At 41.7% G+C, this 19,955-nt stretch overlaps 1 protein-coding gene and 2 long non-coding RNA genes across 3 annotated transcripts in view; 1 reads left to right on the forward strand and 2 right to left on the reverse strand.

The window, feature by feature from the left end:
- LOC101738942 (luciferin sulfotransferase) overlaps window positions 1-19,955 on the reverse strand; it is a 343,088-nt gene that overhangs the window by 27,036 nt on the left and 296,097 nt on the right. The window lies entirely within an intron of this gene.
- On the reverse strand, window positions 9,345-11,204 carry LOC110385896 (uncharacterized). The gene is made up of 2 exons (XR_002431143.2): window positions 11,111-11,204; window positions 9,345-9,814 (listed from the first exon to the last, which is right to left on the reverse strand). It is a non-coding gene; the product is annotated as an uncharacterized LOC110385896 (long non-coding RNA).
- Window positions 9,662-16,927, forward strand: LOC101741020 (uncharacterized). Its single transcript, XR_209941.3, has 4 exons — window positions 9,662-9,804; window positions 9,893-9,978; window positions 10,853-11,790; window positions 11,902-16,927. It is a non-coding gene; the product is annotated as an uncharacterized LOC101741020 (long non-coding RNA).

The raw sequence follows: 19,955 nt of genomic DNA on the forward strand, positions 1-19,955 counted from the left end.
GCTTATTCTACCTATGCTGATAGCCTTGAGAGGCTATTTCAGCTTCACCGTAACGTGTGTAGGTGAGCTCACGGGGCTCAAGCCGGAGTGTTGCTAACACTGACCCTAGCAAGTGCAGTGCTTCGCAGAATTTACCACCGGATCGGAAACGCGACCCACTGAGACGATCCGGCGAGAAACTCAGTGGGCTGTGTCTATGGGTTAATTCGCTCGTCGAGCCCTTCGTCGCAAGCGACGGGTTCGACGAGGACGGTGACTGGTGCTTGTGGTGCCTAAAAGCACAGCAGCAGTTAATGGATCGGGAGGATCCGTAATGACATGCTTTGCTTTGGGTGACGTCGACTGTTTACCATTCGGTCTACAGGATCGGGTATGTAGTTTCCAGCGGCCACGACAAGAGGGTTCTCATGTCGTGACGCCTTCTCGAAGTGGCAGGTAGCTACCAGATCTCAAGATACTATTAGTTCGTTCTGTGTGAAATGAAAGTCCGTAATGAATAACATCCTACTCGTCCGTGACCACGAAAACTGTGAAGTGCTCCAAACGTCGGAAATAATAATATAATGACAAACAAAAAACGAGATTACGAGATTAAAACCTCAAAATTAGTTTTGGTAAGTTAATGGTATGTTGGTGGTAAGGGTATGTTAATAATGCACCGTCAATGTTAAACGCGTCATCGAAATTAACGAAACATTGATATATTAGAGGTTAAAATTGCCGATTTGTACTGAAAAATTGAAATCGTTTTTTTTTTATGTAACATATTTATTTAATCAAAATATCTATGATTATTATCTATATAGTGCTGCCATCTATTAGGAAGGACATTTATGTCTTTGCGATAGAACTCTGGTGATGTAGATTCTACAAACGGTGTGAAAGAATTTTGTTTTTTTTTTTTTTTTTTATGATTGAGAGATTACTGGTGGCCCGGAGGCCATTCCAGCTTCACCAGGACAGGTGGGCGAGCAAAGGCTCAGCCAGGAGGGGTGGGATTTGCTAACAACTGCTGAACAATGAATCTACTACCGGATCGGAATCGCGACCCACTGAGAAGATCCGGCGAGAAACTCAGCGGGCTGATGCATGGGTTAGGCTGCACGTCGACCTCTTTGTCGAGTTCGACGAGTACGGTTACCGGGGTTCCTCAGCCTGCTCCTAGTGTTAGAGCTGAAGGTATCTAATGCAAGAGTTATTGGATCTGATGGATCCGTAAGGACGTGTCTAGGGCGACGACGGTGACTTGCTCCTGCGTGATCAGGATTCGGGGAGTAGTCAGCGGCGGTAACGATAAGGCAATTATCATGACGCATAGCCTTATCGAAGTAACGTTCCGACACTGACTTCATGTGTTTGCGGATCGATTCGAGGCCCAGGTCGTCGTGTAGGTCGACGTTCCTCACGAACCACGGAGCCCCGACGGCTAACCTGCAAAAGCGGGATTGTAGGGATTGGAGGGTGTCTATGTGTGTGCGGGCCGCGTGAGCGAACACCACACTCGCGTAAGTCATGACGGGCCTTATGCAAGTTTTGTAAAGTGTCACCTTGTTCCGAAGGGACATTTTACTCCGCTTACAGATCATGGGATAGAGTCTGCCGAGAATAAATGCGGCACGATCGCGGACTGTTTTTATATGCGGGCGGAATGTCATGGATGCATCCAGGGTGACTCCCAGGTATTTGACCTTCCTAGCCCAAGGTATAGGTTGGCCGAAGAGGGTGATCGGGGGTGTGATATTTCTCCTCCTAATGCGGGAGGAAATAAGCGGTGAGTTTCCCCTTTGAAATAACACTGCTGTGCTTTTCGCTGGGTTGATGTCTATGCGCCATTTTCGGAACCACTGTCCGAGGGTTAACGCTGCACTCTGGAGCTTACTCGCGATTAGGGACTTGTTTCTACTTGAGTAGTAAACGGTTGTGTCGTCAGCGAATAAGGCTAGCTGGGTCGGCGGCGACCGGGGTATATCGTTAATAAATAAACTAAATAGGAGCGGAGAGAGAACGGAGCCTTGCGGGACTCCAGCCGTGAGTGGTCGCGGGGAGGAGCGGGTTCCCTCTACTCGATATCGAATCGAATCGAATTTTGCGATGTCGAAGAAGAGGGCTCCCGTGTAGATCGGTTTTGGTCGGTTAAGTCCTACAAGAATGTGCTCCGTGAGGCGGTGCACCTGTTGTACGCATGAGTGATTTGCACGGAATCCGAATTGTTCATCGATGAGAATGCCCTTTGATGAGACGAAGTCTCTGAGGCGTTTGTAGAGCAGACGCTCATACAGTTTGCCCAGAGACATGAGGAGGCTAATCGGGCGGTAACTCGTCGGATTATTTTTTGGTTTACCGGGTTTGTGTATGCCGATAACGTCCGCTTCTTTCCACACCGCGGGAAAGATACAGTTAGCCATAGCGGCATTGAAAATAGATGCCAACATCACGATGAGTTGGACGGGTAGAAGTTTAATAACGCGGTTAGATATACCGTCGGAACCGGGAGCCTTACGAGGACGTAGGTCTTTGATCAGGTCTTTAACTTCCATTGGGGTGACGGGTGGTAACGCATCCGAGGGTGGCAAGGAGGCTCTGCGTTCTACCTCACTGTCTACTAATTCTACATGAACAGGGTCCGCGGATTGAGTGCTGGGCGTGCACTGGGTTTGCAATGTATCGGCCAGCAGCTCTGCTTTTTCGTCATCATCAAACGCCGCGAATCGGCCTGAGGGGCCTACGAGGGGGGGCATAGTTACTACCGTATCCGATTTGAGAGTACGAGCTAAGCGGTAGTAAGACCTTTGGGAGGGCGCGAGTGTTTCTAAGAAATCAGACCATCTGGCATCTCGGACTTCGGCGATGCGAGACTTTACGTCGCGTTGTAGGGCACGCATTCGAATACGATTTTCCGCGGTAGGATACCTGTCGTAGGCGCGTATCGAGGCGTTCTTTGCTCTAAGGAGTTCCCTAATATCGTCGGACAATTTGAAGCGGTGAAGGAAGTCCTCCGCTACAACTTGTTTCGATGACCTATCTAATGTCGAGGTGATGTGTGACGTTAAGATGTCTATGGCTTCAGCGGTATCCTGAGGAGACGGGGTAGAGTCCGGGCTAAACGGGAGCGATGGTGGATCAGATTCAGCCAGGCTGATGCCCAGCGTGTGCCAATCCACCACAGTCCTCGTGACGGGAACGGAATCGGGAGAGCGACCGAGCTTCATGACGACGGGACGGGGGTCTGAATCTAACTCTGAAACTACTTCGATCGAGTGTAAGCGCAGAGTTACGTTTTTTAATAACGCTATGTCGAGTATATCCGGGCGATGCGCGATATTTAGCGGGTAGTGAGTCGGGGTTAGCGGAGCGATGATATCGAAGGCGAGATCATCGACTAACGCGTCGAGCCGCCTGCCATTAGGGGTTGTGGTGTGAGAGTTCCACCTGATGTGTTTACAATTTAGGTCACCCGCCAGAATGACAGAGCTTCCCATGCTGAGCAGCGCCTCGATATCACTGCTTAGAACGATCTTATCCGGTGGAAGATAAACGGACGCGATAACGATCGGCGCGTGTCCCGTCAGTGAGATTCGGCATACTGATGCTTCGATGTTAACGAGCGCGGGGGGATCGAGCGGGATGCAGTGCAAGGCTCTTCTGTAGTAGATGACGGTACCACCACCACGAGCAGTGAGCCTATCGTTCCTAACCATGTTATAGTTCGCGATTTTAGGGTCGCGGCGCGCGGGCTTAAGTAGAGTCTCCTGTACTAAAAATATGTCAATTTGATGGTCACGCAAAAAATCACAAACCTGATCACGTTGATTTGCGAGACCGTATGCGTTAAAAAATCCTATCGTTACGGATAGGGCTTTCAGCCTACTTTTGTACGCCATTGATTACCGGCGGAGTGAGGGGAGGACGTACGTATTTAACGACGCGTATACGTCGGCGTATTCTTGCACAGCGGCGATGAAGTGCTGTGCAGTGGAGGCGGCACGGATGGCGTCACCTAAAGCGTTAACGCGCTCAAAGTTAATCGATTGAAAGAAGTCGATCGCTAGAGCGAGATTGTCGGACGCTGTCGGAGGGCAATTCGCGGGGGAGGGGCGTATCGCGGGGGCGGGACGAGTCGCGGGGGCAGGACGAATCGCGGAGGAGGGAGTTGTAGCCGTGTTCGTGTACGGCAGCGGTTTCGCCCAGGCCGAGCCACTGGGCACCGGCGCCGGAACGAACGCTGGCTTAGCCTGCGACACAGAGGGTGCCGAGGCATTGATGTCTGGGTGGGAAGCTCGGAGGCGGTTTTGGCGGGCGACGCGGCGATTTATTTTCGGGGCTCGGGGGCATCCGCGGTAATTTGCGGGGTGACCCTGTGTTCGACACAGGACGCAGCTAGGCGGTTCCGTCGCGGTTTTTTGATCGCGAGTGCATAGGGCCGTAGCGTGATCGCCTAAACACTTGACGCATCGGGGGCGCGCGTGACAGTTACGGGAAGAATGCCCGTACAGTTGACAGTTATGGCACTGGCTAGGAGTGCCTTTTTTATGGGGGGCTTCGACGGCGATACCGGAGAGCCTACAGACGGTCCGTATGTTAAAAATTTGCTTACCCTCGGGGGTAGGCTGGAGGGCGACTAGAACCATATTATATGGCTCCCTACCGCGGCCGGTGTGCATGCGGTGCACTGAATTTACTGGTAGGCCTTGTTCCAGAAGGTCGGCCTTGACGAGTTCGGCATCTAACTCTTTAGGGATGCCACGTATGACGGCACGAAGTTCGCGCTCCTCCTGGAGCGTATACGTATGGAAACTTATACGCTCCTTACGGAGGTAAGAAGAGAGGGCCCTATGGTCATCGGGTGTTTGAACCTTAATTTGAATGCCGTTCGCGAGGTTACGGGCATTCGTGAAATTAATATTTTTGGCCTTAAGGGCCAGGGAAACTCGTTCCCAGGCTGCCTTCTCTTGAAGGATTACCGGGGGAGGGGTTTGGATTTTCTTTTGTACTACCGGACGCGGCGACGGTGTAGCACGGGCAGGGGGAGCAACGGGGGTCGGTGGACGGAGGCGCGACGCGTTCGCGGCTCTGCTTACTTTGGCGGCCGCGGGAGCTCGGGCTTCCGCAGCGCGCCTCTTACCTTTTTGGACTACTGTGAATCCATCAGTCGAGGGGGCGGGGGAAGGATCGACCTCCATGTCCGACTCCGAGTCGGATGAAGAGGAGGGCGCGGGCGACCCGCAGGCGGGCGTTTTAGAGGGCGCAGGGTTGACGGTCGCGACGGAGGCCACGGACAATTGCTCGGGGGCAGAGGACGGCGCGGGCGCGACGCAGGCCGCGGAAGAACGCGTGGACGCGACGTGTGCTGCGGATGAGTGCAGGGCTGGAACCGAGACCGCAGCGATCGACGCGGGAGCTTTGCTCGCGAGTATTGGAGACACGGGAGCGGCGGGCGCGACGGAGACCGCTTCTGAGTTCGCGGCGTGATTGGCCTTAAATTCTAAAAATTCGGCCGATAATGTCGGGTACCTCAGGTGGAGGAATTCCGCGAACAGATCGATCGTGGACTCCATTGTAACTATCACGTGCCCAGGGGGGGCTACCCCGGGACTTTAAACACACTCGCCTTACGGCGAGGCCCCAATCTTATAATAACCACGATTAATTACGGCACACAACCGTCCGCTTACAAACGGGCCACTAAGTTGCCGAACGAATTCCAGGAATTTAGGGGTCCGCCCGTTCACAAACGGCGGTGCGACGCAATTAGCACAGGTAGTAACTTCCGAGAAAACACTTGGACGCCAGATGTGCCACGAACCGAGGTCGGGCGATCGAACGAACAATGAGCACGTCAGCACGCGGCGAGTGCTTGGATCGGTGAGCATTTTGTACTGCCTTCTGGGAAGAAAACTTTTATCACGTAGAAAATTGTCCAAATCACGAAAAAAATGGTAGTACGTTGGAACAAGGTCTGGCGAATACGGAGGGTAACGAATGGTTTCTAATTGCAGTTCTTGTAGAGCTAAAACGGTTTCTCGTGCTGTATGACGTCTCGCGTTATCATGGAGCAATAATGATGAAGATCGATTCATGAGTCCGGGATGTTTCACAAGTTTTGCTATCATTGTTCGGAGCTCGGCACAGTAAACATCAGCCGTTATTGATTCACCAGATCGGAGAAAGCTATAGTGGGTAACATCATGCTGAGACCACCAACAGTTACCACTACCTTTTTATTGGTAAACTATGCTTTAGGATACTGTAGCGGTGTTTTACCTGGGACCATTGCATTTTTCGCTTACGGTTATCGTAAAGAATCCACTTTTCATCCCATGTCACAATTCGATCCAATATTCCTTCATTTCTGTATCGATTCAACAAGGCAACAAGTTTCAATACGCGTTTATTTCTGCAGATCAGTCAAATCATGAGGCACCCATTATTCATATTTTTTTATTTTATTGATTTGACGCAAATGAGTCAATATTATTGGTAAGGTATCGTTATACTATGGCGCTAATTCCCGGGTAGTTTGGCTCGGATCGGGTTCCACCATCTCTTTCAATTTATTGTTATTCACATGTGTGGGCGGTCTTCCATGTGGTACGTTCTTCAAATCAAAATTTCCATTTTGAAAGCGTTTAAATCAAAATCTCACGGTGCGTTCATTAGCAGTCCCCTCTTCAAACGCAACATTGATGTTGCGAGCTGTTTCTGCAGCGTTAGTTCCGCGTTAGAACTCGTATTAAAAAATCTCTCGAATTTTCGAAGTATCCATCTTTTTTGTCTAAGCTGAATAAGAAAAACAACTGAAAGTCGATAATCGAATGTTGTAAATTTTTTAAAAGAAGAACCTCATAAGTACCATTTGAAAAAAGTTTCACTCAAAAATGTCAAACCATGAAGGCTCTATGTCAATTCGAAGTTATCTGCTACAATAGAACGGCAATTTCATACTTTAACCCCTACTGTTTTATTTTATATGCAAGCGGATATATTGACTAATTTTGGATACTTATTCTATAATTTATGGTTGTTAAAAAAACTGCGGTTACATTTTCATCACGGCAGAATCAAGCAAATCAGTGAGCGCTTATTAGATGCAATACTTTTTAAATTCCACAACAGCTCTTATTTCATGACAAATAAGACGTCAGCGAGATAATCAGAAGCTCGTTTGTAGATTTAATTTTCATTCTCAGTGTTTTGGCATTTTGATTACAATTTTAGAACACTATTTAAGTAAATAGTATAATAAATTAATAATAATAACTTATCTTATTGCCTATATTTTTGTTGAACGAGCTGACTGATTTGAAACTATGTGATTGTGCTGTATTTGTTACGCTTACGTAAGAAGGAATTCAAAAGAGAATTTGCATCTAATTTATTCTATTGAAATGGCGGTAGAGATTTTTCTTCGCATACTAATAAGGCGTTCCTTTGTTTTACGTGAATCCTCTAATAGATTTCAAGTGAATCTAGTTTCTGGACACTTTCAATCTATTACCGCCCACATATTTTGTCAGACAGTCAATATCTCAGCGAGGTATGCAATCTCGCCTAAGGTGCTCTGTCCGGATCGCTCGCATATCTACAATCGGCGCCGGGTCTCTGCTGTGTGGGCATTCTCGCTTGGAGTTCAGGACATCTCATAGTCTATGATAGTAAATAGCTTAGAACATATTTGGATAATATCGAATATTGTAAACCTTGTTAGATAATCCATTTGGTTGTGTTAAATTATATTAGCCCATAACCGGACGTGATTTAATCTTTGAAGAATACCAATATACTATGTAGTTTTATATTTTTGCTAGTTTTGGTTGCTATTAATAGAAGAGTTGAGGATTCATGTGATGCTGACACCTATGAATCTGACATATAAAGTTAAAGTTTCAACTTAATAATTCGTCCTTCAATCCAGGATCCATGCCTGTTATGTCACAGAACAAGGACCACCCTCTTCTTACTATAACTTTGATTGTTCGAATGCGCGAACAAGCTCACGGTAAATCTGGTTTTAAGGGGTTAGCGAAGCCCATACAAAACCACCAGAATACCAGTAGGTACTCATTTAGAGACACGATTTTGAAGTATCAATTATATTATACAACGGATGTCCCATCCTTCAGACCGGAATGCAAAACTGGTTCACGACATATATCTAATAGGCAAGACAGTGGTAACTGCTCCTAAAGTTATAAATTTTACGGCTTTGTATTTTATTATACGATGCTATTAATTCATAGTGAATGTCATTCGTGAATTCGAGATAAGCGTTTCAATAGAAAAGTTGATACCCGCCTTCGGGTTTCGAACCCCGGTAAAATCGCTTCGCTTATTACGATTAGGTCGGGCATCTTGTTATGGGCTACGACAACTTCAACCAAGTTAAAGTTGTAGGTATTAAAAAAAGAAAAAACCTCCGTTTGGAGCTTTTTGGAAATTCGAGCAATATCACTACCTTATAGGCTGCAAGTCCTAAGTCATATTTTAAAATACGCGACCAGGTTCTAGGTGCTATCTTCATCTCCCGAGATAAAATCTTTTGCTTTCGGACAGCATTTCTTCGAATTCTTTCCTTTACTGCTTTGACTACCTTTTTCGTACGAACACTACGTGGACGGTCAGATCGTTTTCTGTCACAAACAGAGGAGATTTCATTGCACTTATTAATAGCCCGGTACATAAACATTTTACTAATATCAAGCGTATGGAGAGTTTTAAAAATTGCATTTGGCTCCATACCTACTTTGTGTAATGCAATCACAGAGATTCGGTTCTCTTTATCATCCCACTCCATTTTAATATCGCAAAATATTGTACAATGTATTGGCGCCAAAATGAGAAAACTCAATGAGCAATCATATAAAAATGACAGATTCCAAATTCAAATGTAATAATTTGTTTATTTCTAATTGTAACAGTATTTATGGCCAGACCAAGTAGAATAGGTCCTTTTTTTACGCAATTAAATGCTTTGGTGCGAAACCCTTTCAATTTTAATAAATTTCGTTTTCCCAAAATAATCTTATTGGGGTTTCTTCGAACGGTTCGGTAATGGGCATAAATATTGATATCAGGAATCTATTGGTATCAGGCGCATTGTCTGAACACCTGCTCGTCGCTGTATCGGAGCCTGGAGCAATACCCACAGGTAAACCCGCATAAATAACCATGATGTTTCAATTTATATTCATGATATTAGTAAGTCAAATGGAATGTACGTCACATTTGATTCCCTTTGTTGTTTAAACAAATATTGAAAGCTCGTGTGCTTCAGAAATTGCACGCTCGGCTTATTGCGGTCTAGACGGTGTTAAGCTATGGCTGAGTGAATATCTTTTGTTACAAGATTGTTTGTTAAGTTTTAAGCTTTTATTTCATAAAAAAAAAACAAAGTTCTTTGTTTAAAATTTCAAAAACAGTCTTGTTACTTAAACTTCACATAAGAACCTATACTTCTTGGGCATAATTGAATTATTTATCAACTGTCCTGTCACAAAAATAATTTATTAATTGTCATATTATTTACTTTACTCATAAATACTTTCATATTTATATATTATATAGATTTGGATTTTTACATTCTCGACAGTGAAATAATTTATCGGAAATACGCCATCCCTTAAAATACACTGTTATATGAATACTACTACTACTAAATAGTACCAATAATAGTATTATTTTTACGGCTTAATTTCCTGAGTCTTCCATCTCCAAGTTCTTCCGTGTGTGGGTATTGGTGTGTACAAAGTGTCGTCTGCATATCGCAGGCCGGAGATCTTCAAGCCACCGAATCTGTCCAGTCTTGAAGTATAATTCTCTAAGAAAAAAAATAGGATGATTGAATATTACTGATTGTCTTGAAAAGAAAATTTTATAATAATTTTAATATTTTCAGTCTGGTCTACGAGTAGCGATCTACCATCGGAATGACGAAATTACGCGGGTTTGAAATTGTACTCTATACACAGCAGCTTATCATTGGTCAGTGTTCAGTAATGTGTCTGATCTATTTCTAGTAATTTTTATTCCACGTATAGATATTTTTTTTATTGCTTTGATGGGTGGACGAGCTCACAGCCCACCTGGTGTTAAGCGGTTACTGGAGCCCATAGACATCTACGACGTAAATGCATCACCCACCTTGAGATATAAGTTCTAAGGTCTCAGTATAGTTACGACGGCTGCCCCACCCTTCGAACCGAAACGCATTACTGCTTCACGGCAGAAATATGCAGGGTGGTACCTACCCGTGCGGACTCACAAGAGGTCCTACAACCAGTAACGAAGAATCAGATTTGAAAGTGTAGTAATTTTTCTCTGTTATGGCATACATACATATACGAAAACAGCAAGCCTTGATTTTTGCCGATTCTTCTCATTCGTGAACTTCATATCGAATCAATTATAAAGTCATGCCCAATGGGTCATTCTGGCCTAAAGGATAAAAAGCCCGGTGTTCCTGCAGGCAGGTTGGTTTAATTTTTTCTAAGGTAATACGTACTAAGCATATATTCACGAGTAACTTCGACGGTAATTATATCGTGTAATAAAAATAAAACCCGCAAAATAATTATGTGCGTAATTACTGGTAGAGATTTTTGCGAGGCCGCACGGGTAGGTTCTACCGCCCCGCATATTTCTGCCGCATAGTCGTTGTACTATAGAACTGAAACTCAGACCTCATGTCCTTAGGTGGATGGTGGCATTTACGTTGTTATCTATGTGCTTTACCATGCCATGGTCCATGATCTCGTTCTCCCGCTTAAGCAAAAAAATAATAATTTTTCTCTTCGTAAAACGGTTTTAGCTGAAATTAACTGTTATAGTCTCTGTTAAGCTGACGATGTAATTTCAGCTTGAATGCAGCCTCCAATGAGAAAGCAAATTGAATTATCGATGCGATGTCCTCGTCACGGCAGCGGCCGGATTGAAGTTCCGACGCGCGTCTAACGCTGCTCGGTTAAGTTTCAGTCTGACGGTTCTAATTTAGACTAAAATAGCCAATCTGTCCAATCCCCTATTACTGACTTCCAAAGTAGCTTAAATGTTTGTCGTTACTGTGGTTTCGGTGCTATCAGCTCCAATAAAATGTCTTATAATAATCGTATCGTACCTTTGTTTGATCTGCCTGGAATTTGGGTTGAATTTCATGAATATTATTAGAAGGTTGTCAAAACTGACAAAAGACAAAATTATTTATGTTATTTGGACATGTGTTACTAAATACGTCAAAATATTAGGTACCTACGAATTTTCCGTTTAGAATACAAATTGATGTTGTAATTATTTTTTATTTCTATCAATCAAAATAATATGTACTCATGGTATCGTTGCATCTCTGCGAGTGCAGTGGTGATTGTTTAATGCCTTTCTCGAAGAACTCAGGTGTACAAGAGCCAACAATCTCTTCGAATGTATTTTGTATTGCCTCTCGGGTATATTAGCTTTTCTTTGCCCAGAAGTTGTCCAAACTTTGGAAAAAGTAGAAGTCAGTCGGCGCAAGGTCTGTAGAGTTTGGTGGAAACCATTTATCTAGCTTTTGTAGCTCAGAGAAGGTCTGTTGTGCCGTATGAATTTGAGTGTTGTTATGTAGGAGCACCAGGGATGAGTGATTAACCAAGGCGGGCCAGAGATTCGAGAGTTTCTACATCATTGTGTCCAGTTTCTTACAGTACATATCCGAAGTAATCCTAGTGCTATTTGGTAAGAAGCTGTGATGAATTATGCTGAGAAGGGAAGGGAAGCGAAGGGATGAGAGAACGAAAAGAAAGAAGGAGAAAGAGAAAGAGAAAGGTATTATACACTACTCGCTTGTGTATACGACTGTCGCGCCTGCGCAAGTCTCATTTAACGGTTTTATTCCACGGACTTTTTCTTACGGTTTTACTATCACATTTTTTTCAGTTCGGTCGCGCAGCAAAATCCCTATCTCCTCCAAGCCTGCCGTAAGGAACTTCGTTCCAATTATAAACGCGAAATTAAACCGCGAATGTAGTTTTTTTATTTTAATGGTTTAATAAATATCACAGCTGTTTCTTGAAGGAAACTTCAAAATATCAAATAACATTTTAACGAAATGTCTTCTTTATGATGCAAACTTTTACGAAAAATTGAAATTCTCTACCGTTTTGACAATTGAGACCTATTGTAGTCGGGGTTCAAACGATGTCCAGGAAGTCGCTTTAGTCGCCTGATCTCACACCTTTGCGACAGAGCTTTTGACCTGCTGAACCGTGATTTGTAACGGGTGACTAATGATTCTTGAATTTCCTCGTGTTGTAAAGCTTACTTTTATTCACGCTTTGATACCATTGTCATCATTATGCGGCCATGCGTTCTTTATTGTGGGCATTATTACTTGGTTATGTCCGTGGGCTCCGATGACCACTCGAAACCGGGTGAGACTGGCCTTAAAGTGATCTCGGTCATTAATTCACTTAATACAAGACAGCCAAACAATTTTCACGCAAAATGTGAAACTACAATTTCGTCGTAAAATAGTTGTAAATCAAAATGAGAACTATTATCTACTTTTAAATACGATTTCCAACTGAAAAAAGCGGAATGATAAAAACTAAAACGAATGCAACAATTGTAAAATGATGAAAAAATAAATAATGTACCGCTTCTGAAATTATTCTCAGCGTGACTTTAAAAAAAAACAGTTCAAAGTTGCACGTCTTCGTTATCCAGGGCACGTTTTGAAACGGGATCAACTGAATCAAGTAGAATGAAATTCAATCTAGCAGATTTTATTGTTTTTTGCTGCTTCGCGAGTATTTCTACGACTGGATCAGAATCGTGACTCGCTGAGAAGATCTTGCGAGAACTTTGTGTGATGTTGTTTTGGGCTAAGTGTCAGTCACTTCAAGCTCATCGAAGAGTGAGGTGACCTGTGATGTGGCTGCTGTTTTAGAACTAGAAACATCCAGCAGCTCGAAAGGATCGAGTGACTCCATTAGGACGTGATGACGGGTAACATTTGGTATTATTTTAATTTGGGTGTGGATCACGTAAGTGAATATTACACTCACATACATATGTATCTCATTTGGGGGCGAATGCGAATTTTATAAAGTATCACCTTACTACAAAGGCTTACTTTGTTAACATTGTGTTTTTTTTATATTATTACTTATGGACTTCAGCAATGCCCAGGGGAGAGCCAAGCCGCTGCCTAAAAGTAGAGCCTGCCTAACGCTATCGTGGAACGATCTTATGTCAGGACAGAAGGTCATCAAGCTTTTCAGGGTGACTATCAGATACATGATCATCTTGGCCCAGAGTATAACCAAACCAAACAATTGCTAAAGAACATAGAGTGGTTTTCCTGTGATTGTAACAAGAAAAGAATAGGATCTAGAACCCTCTTTCGAAGGTCTTCCTGGTTCACGTAGGGTTAACAGCAATTCATCGCTTCTAGAATCACTCATTGTCGCAAAGTTATGGCAGCGGTCTGAAGATTCTTCATGATAAAGCCAGGAATTTAACGCGACCCGTCTTCGCATACAAGGCTTCGACGAAGACGGTGACCGGTGCTTGGAATAGTGCGTATTGATAGATAGATAGATAGCCGCAAAACTTGAAAACAATTCATATCAGCATGTATTCGAAGCGTTTTCAAGAGCTATGATAGGATGTTGAATTTGTTACTTTTACAGGAAAACATAAAAATAATGATCATAATGTTATTACTTTAGTAAGGTAGTTTTCATAAATAATAATAAGTAGATGCGCAGAAATTACTGCCATGAGAGAGCTTAGGATTCGTCTGTCGACTACCTCCACATTGCACATTGTTCACGACATGTAAAATAGGAAAGTATTTATGCTTAACTCAGCTCTGAGGAATTGTTCAAGATGATACCAACGTCTCATTTTTACCATCGCACCGCCCGCCACCGGAGTAGAGTTCATCCATACTACCTGGAGCCACTGCGGTCATCCACAGTGCGTTTCCAGAGATCTTTTTTGCCACGTACCATCCGGCTATGGAATGAGCTCCCCTCCACGGTGTTTCCCGAGCGCTATGACATGTCCTTCTTCAAACGAGGCTTGTGGAGAGTATTAAGCGGTAGGCAGCGGCTTGGCGCTGCCCTTGGCATTGCTGAAGTCCATGGGCGACGGTAACCACTCACCATCAGGTGGGCCGTATGCTCGTCTGCCTACAAAGGCAATAAAAAAAAAAGCTGGTGTTAGAACAAAACGGCGCGGTCACGAGTGGTGGTGCATGGCTTTTAAAATAAATATGGTTTTAATTTTGAACGAGGCTTGAGGAGTCAACAGCGGAAAGCCGCACGTCCCTAGCATTGAAGATGTCCATGAGTGACGGTGATCACTCACCATCAGAAGAGATCGTCTTCGCGTCTGTCTACTAAGGCAAAAAAAGACAATTTCCAGTGGCATTTACTAGTTTCAAAAGCGGTCACAGAACACTAAAACATTTCTCTGAGGATGTATACCAACCTAGTCGTACTATATAAATATATTTAAAAAAACATCTTTAAGTAAAATAAACCACAAAATCTAATACATTAATTATTTTACGTTTTAAGTTAAAATAAATTGTTTATTAATGGTTGTTGTTATAAAAGTAGAAATTTCAGTCGCCCACGTACACATTGGCTGTCCTCCCAACGCTGCCTCACAGCACTGTAAAATGAATATTATATAAGGGAGCCGAAGATATCTTTTACGATAATTTTGCTAGAAATTGCCTTTAAGTGATGCCTCCGGGGTATGTTGTGTGTTCTATGCAAAGCATTATACGTAAGAAAATAACCTTAATGAGTTCTTTGCACACCTATTAATTTGCATAAAATTATGGCCCTAGACAGGATCGGTTTTAATCTTATCAGTGAGTCTAAATCACATAAATAGGTTTCAGAGAAATCATGGACTTGTAGAAATTTTATTGTCGTATTCACGATCTTTTTCTTGAAATTTACAGGAACCTCCTTGTTAGGCACTATTAAAATTTTAGCAGTTAAATGTGCTAGGACAGATCCAACGCTTGGGTTATAATTAAAACTGTTTTTATTATTTTATTTATAGATAGATGCTCATTTCTAAGAAATGGAAAAGTAAGAAATGACCTTGCTACCATTTGGTCTGGGCACCTAAAGAACATCTATCTTTATTTTGTTTATAACTCCGGGACGAAAAATATGCAGATTGGTACCTATCTGTGTATGGACTCACTCTGAGCCCCACTATCAGTGTCGTATAAAAATAGAGAAGTAAGTCACGGTCCTCGTCTAATTCGTCGATTACAATAAATAGCTCGACGTGAAAACTATCCCATAGACACAATCCATTGAGTTTCTTGGCGGACCGTCTCAGTGGGTTGGGATTCCGATCCGGCTGTAAATTCTACGAAGCACTGTTAAGGTCAGTGTTAGAAATTCTTTCAAGCTTAGCCCGTGAGCTCACCTACCGGTCCGTGAGTAGTTGCAATAGCCTTTTAGGCAATCAACGATTAGGTAGGAAAATAAAAAGATAAATTTTATGAATGCAAAATAGGGTGAATGATTTATCTTTAATCGACGTTTCAACGGCACACTTATTATTGTTTCAACTGATTTATGACAGTCGCCTCGTTTTTAAGGGAGTTGATTGAGTGAGCTCCATTACTGTAGCGTATGAAAGAAGTAATTTATTTTATTTATTTATTTCATTTACTTCAGAGTTTGTATCCATATTACACTCATTAACATTTCATTTATACTAGAATTAAATAAAAATAATAACTACAGTTTCGGACTAAAACAAGAGAAATAATAATAATAATAATATCATTACTGCACTCCAATACCTGTTGAGTAATCATTATATTTGATATTTTACTGTTGTGTTTATTCGCCTAGCTTTACTTGACATAAAATAGATATTTTTCGAAGCATCGACATGGTATTAACAGTTTGTCGAAGCCCAGAAACGAGATCGAGCTTTCAATAGCGTCGAAATACTGATGTCCTATCTTCCGTCCTATCTATCCTAGCAAAGTGGGACACACGCGGCAGAAAAAAGGAAGACGGTAATATTCAACTATGTGGACTTATAATACGTCTAACTTCAAATAAAATGAGGGGATTCTAGAAGCCAGGGCCAGAAAGAATTTGGCTTATGAGAATTTCAGTTCAGTGCATCGAATTTGTTCGCTATGTTTTTTCCACACGTTAGGTCTAGTCATCAGCACTCATCTGTTAGAAGCGTGTCGGTGTTTACTAACCGGGGCGGATTTAATGAGCAGCTTGTTGTAGTTTGACAGAGTGATTTAATATCGCAGCGTGATCGTTTCAGTAAATCGGGATTAGTTCGGGGTGAGACCGAAGCGTGAGTTATTGCGGTGGAATATGGCGCGCGTTTGCTTTTACTTATATGTACATAATATGTTACGTGAAGTTTTCCTAAAAAATATATTTTAATAGGACATTTTATTGTTTTTAAGATAAGTTTCATTAAATACTGATACAGTTTTAGGTATATGTTATAATGATCCTGGTTATTTGTGCTATAAATCGGTAATAAATTCATGTTTTAAGTTTTTTTTTTGTTCCTTAGATGGTTGGACGAGCTCACAGCCTACACCTGGTGTGTAAAGTGGTTACTGGAGCCCATAGACATCTACAACGTAAATGCGCCACCCATCTTAAGATATAAGTTCTAAGATCTCAGTATAGTTACAACGGCTGCCCCAACCTTCAAACCGAAACGCATTACTGCTTCACGGCAGAAATAGGCAGGTTGGTGGTGTTGGAAACCCAACAAAATTGGTATAAAACCTTTTTTATTGTTGTGGTTGTGGTTTTTGACATTACATTTTAATTTTGAATTTTTTGGAATGTCTTAGTTTTGTCAATTCTCTTTCATCCGTGCTATTGTACGCGATTTATAAAATTTCTAAAATATACAAATTTTATACGTGCAATCCTCGCGAGTTTATTTAACAAGTTCCTTGCCCATCCTAATAATACAGTCCACTACATAAATTGGTCCGTTACGGCCGAAGAAAAGGAATTCTGTAAAGATAATAAACACGCAGAGGCGAAGCCGGCGATCAATATTGAAAGAGCGAAAACCTAATAAATAAATAAATTATATCGGCAAGCCAGGAAGCAATGTAAACTGCAGCGAAGAGGAGTAAGCTACATCACGGATTATAACGAGAAGACAAGAGGGCGATACCATTCGCATCCGAAGTCGATCGTCTTTTTTTTATCCCGCATGTGGTTCACATTTACCATTCCAACGAAGACATTTTTGGACGACGCGCTGCAGTGTCGCTACCTACCGGCGAGTCGCGAGTAACCTAGAGACTTTATTTTTTACTATGGAGAATGCTGGACAATCCGCAGCGAAGCTATTTACCACCAAAGTAGTCAACGCAGTGACCGCTAAGGAGAAGCGAGGATGTTACTTCTGCACTGTTACCGGCGACGACCAGCTCGACGTGCGCGACGCGACGCCAGCCTCTAGTCAACACGGTCAGCCAAAGTAAAGGAACGCCACAGCTTGTCAACACTAAATTTGGTCACATTATTGCGGGTGGTCCGCCACCTCAACATAAGGTAACGAATAGATAGATTATATATAGATATTTTGAAGACAAAAAATAGTTTCACTCAATGACATTTTACTCAATGGTCCCATAGTGCAAAGAGATCTTTTCGAAATTATTACTTTATATATAATGTTATGGTCAATCCAGAATACACTACGCTGCAAAACATTTTGTGGCGCGATGGCTTGATGAGCCAATTCGGTGCATTCGCTTAGATACTGTCACGTACGGCTTAAAATGCTCAAGTTACCTTGCAACCAGATGTCTGCTCGAGCTTGCAAACATGCATCAAGCTGACTTACCGTTAGCTTCCTTCATTATAAAGCATTGTGTTTATGTTGATGATGTTTTATATTCGAATAACGATTTAACGGCTTTACATGAGGCGAAACAGCAGCTAAAACGTTTGTTAAGCTTGGGTGGCTTCCAAAAGCATAAATGGTCATCTAACTGCGATGAGATCTTAGCTGATATTCCTTTCAATGAGAGACAGTTAGATGAAATTGAAGTTTAAAAAGAAAACAGCAGTATCAAGGCGCTAGGAATGACTATTGACGCAAAGAAAGATTGTTTTGTCATTAAATGTCATTAATAATCTTACCATAGGTAAGATGGTATTATTGAAGGAACCAAATTCACCTCCTCTTTATTGGCTAGAATTTCCAAGGTTTTCCCAGGTGGGGATGGTAAAGTACGAGCCTTTGACGTTATTGCCCCTAAAGGCAAAGTTTATAGAAGGTCACTGTCAGGTGTATGTTTGTTACCTTTTGATAATAATTAATGTGTTATTATTTTAATGTTGAGATAAAAATATGTCAAGTTCTGTTAATTAATTTAATTTAATACATTGTTTCACACAAAAGCTTTTCAATTTAAATGTTAAAAGTCAATTTATATAGAGTGTTAAACTTCTGAAATATGTGTTATTGTATTTTATTTATAAGGTCACAGAACATCCGAATGTAGCTATATATATGTCAAGGTATAAAGATTCCTCAATGTATTTTTTGAGCTCACATTTGTATTCTTAATATGATGTACTGATTAGAATCTATCTTTGCATTCCTCATTTTGTGTCTAAAGTTAATTCTTAAATGTTAAATTTTATCATGATTATAAAGATTGTCTTTATCCCATAAAGAAATGATGAGTGTAAGTTATTACATTAATTTAGTATTGTATAACTTTCTTGAAAATATATCATTTCTGAGGCCGCAGCATGTTGGAAACCCAACAAAATTGGTATAAAACCTTTTTTATTGTTGTGGTTGTGGTTTTTGACATTACATTTTAATTTTGAATTTTTTGGAATGTCTTAGTTTTGTCAATTCTCTTTCATCCGTGCTATTGTACGCGATTTATAAAATTTCTAAAATATACAAATTTTATACGTGCAATCCTCGCGAGTTTATTTAACAAGTTCCTTGCCCATCCTAATAATACAGTCCACTACAGGTGGTATCTACCCGCGCGGACTCACAAGAGGTCCTACCACCAGTAGATTAGGAAACAGAGCCGTAATACATCCATTTTATTTCAATTCAGTTGTACCTCATGTACGACTCATGTCGTGATTCGACACAGCGATATGGATATGATTCATGGACCCCGATGACTTTCATATGTGGAACATGAACTGATCTTATACAGTTTACAGCTACTACTCTTTTAGAAACCAGTATATAAAATTAGTAGTTTCAGTTAGTAAAATAAATATAGGTAAGATTGTAAATTCAATTAAAATAAGGCTCTCTAATAATTAAGTTTTAAATAAATTTAAAATACTAGAATTTAATTAGCTTCCACTTCCACTATCATCCCATTACCGATCGAATAAAATTGATAGTTTCTCCGCATAGTCCTGTTCTCATTCTAGATGTTTTTTTACTCAATGTATTCGGTTCCAGAATAAGTTACGCGAAGTCGTCCGCAGTAAAAGCTACGATCACGAGTCGATTGCTGGTCTACTAGAATAAAACTAATCTATCCAGAATATCGGAAAGCAATTATAACTAAAAATAGTGCTTGGAATTGTGTTCGTAATGTAAATAGCTGCAAAAGCCTAAAACAATTCTTTTTTTGTTCATTTCTTTTAAATGTAGCTAAATTTGTGTATTACGTGTAAAAATAAAAATAAATGGTCCGCAACCAATAAATCTTCCGCACTTCGTACTGTCTGTTAGGTAATCGTTGACTTTATAATATGCTTTACCGTACTAACTTTCCTTGTTAGTTTTCTAAGCTTATGAATAGGCAATAATTGAATGTTATCTGAGATCTTCTTATATATGAGGCACGTAAAAGCCCTTAGAATTGTAGCTGACATATTCGGGACGTCGGCGAAGTAAGCCTATCCGCAGAGTTCCTAGTGCTTATATCGTGCAAATACTGAGAC

Source organism: Bombyx mori, chromosome 5 (genome assembly GCF_030269925.1).
Source record: "Bombyx mori chromosome 5, ASM3026992v2".
In the NCBI taxonomy this organism is placed as follows: Eukaryota; Metazoa; Arthropoda; class Insecta; order Lepidoptera; family Bombycidae; genus Bombyx; species Bombyx mori.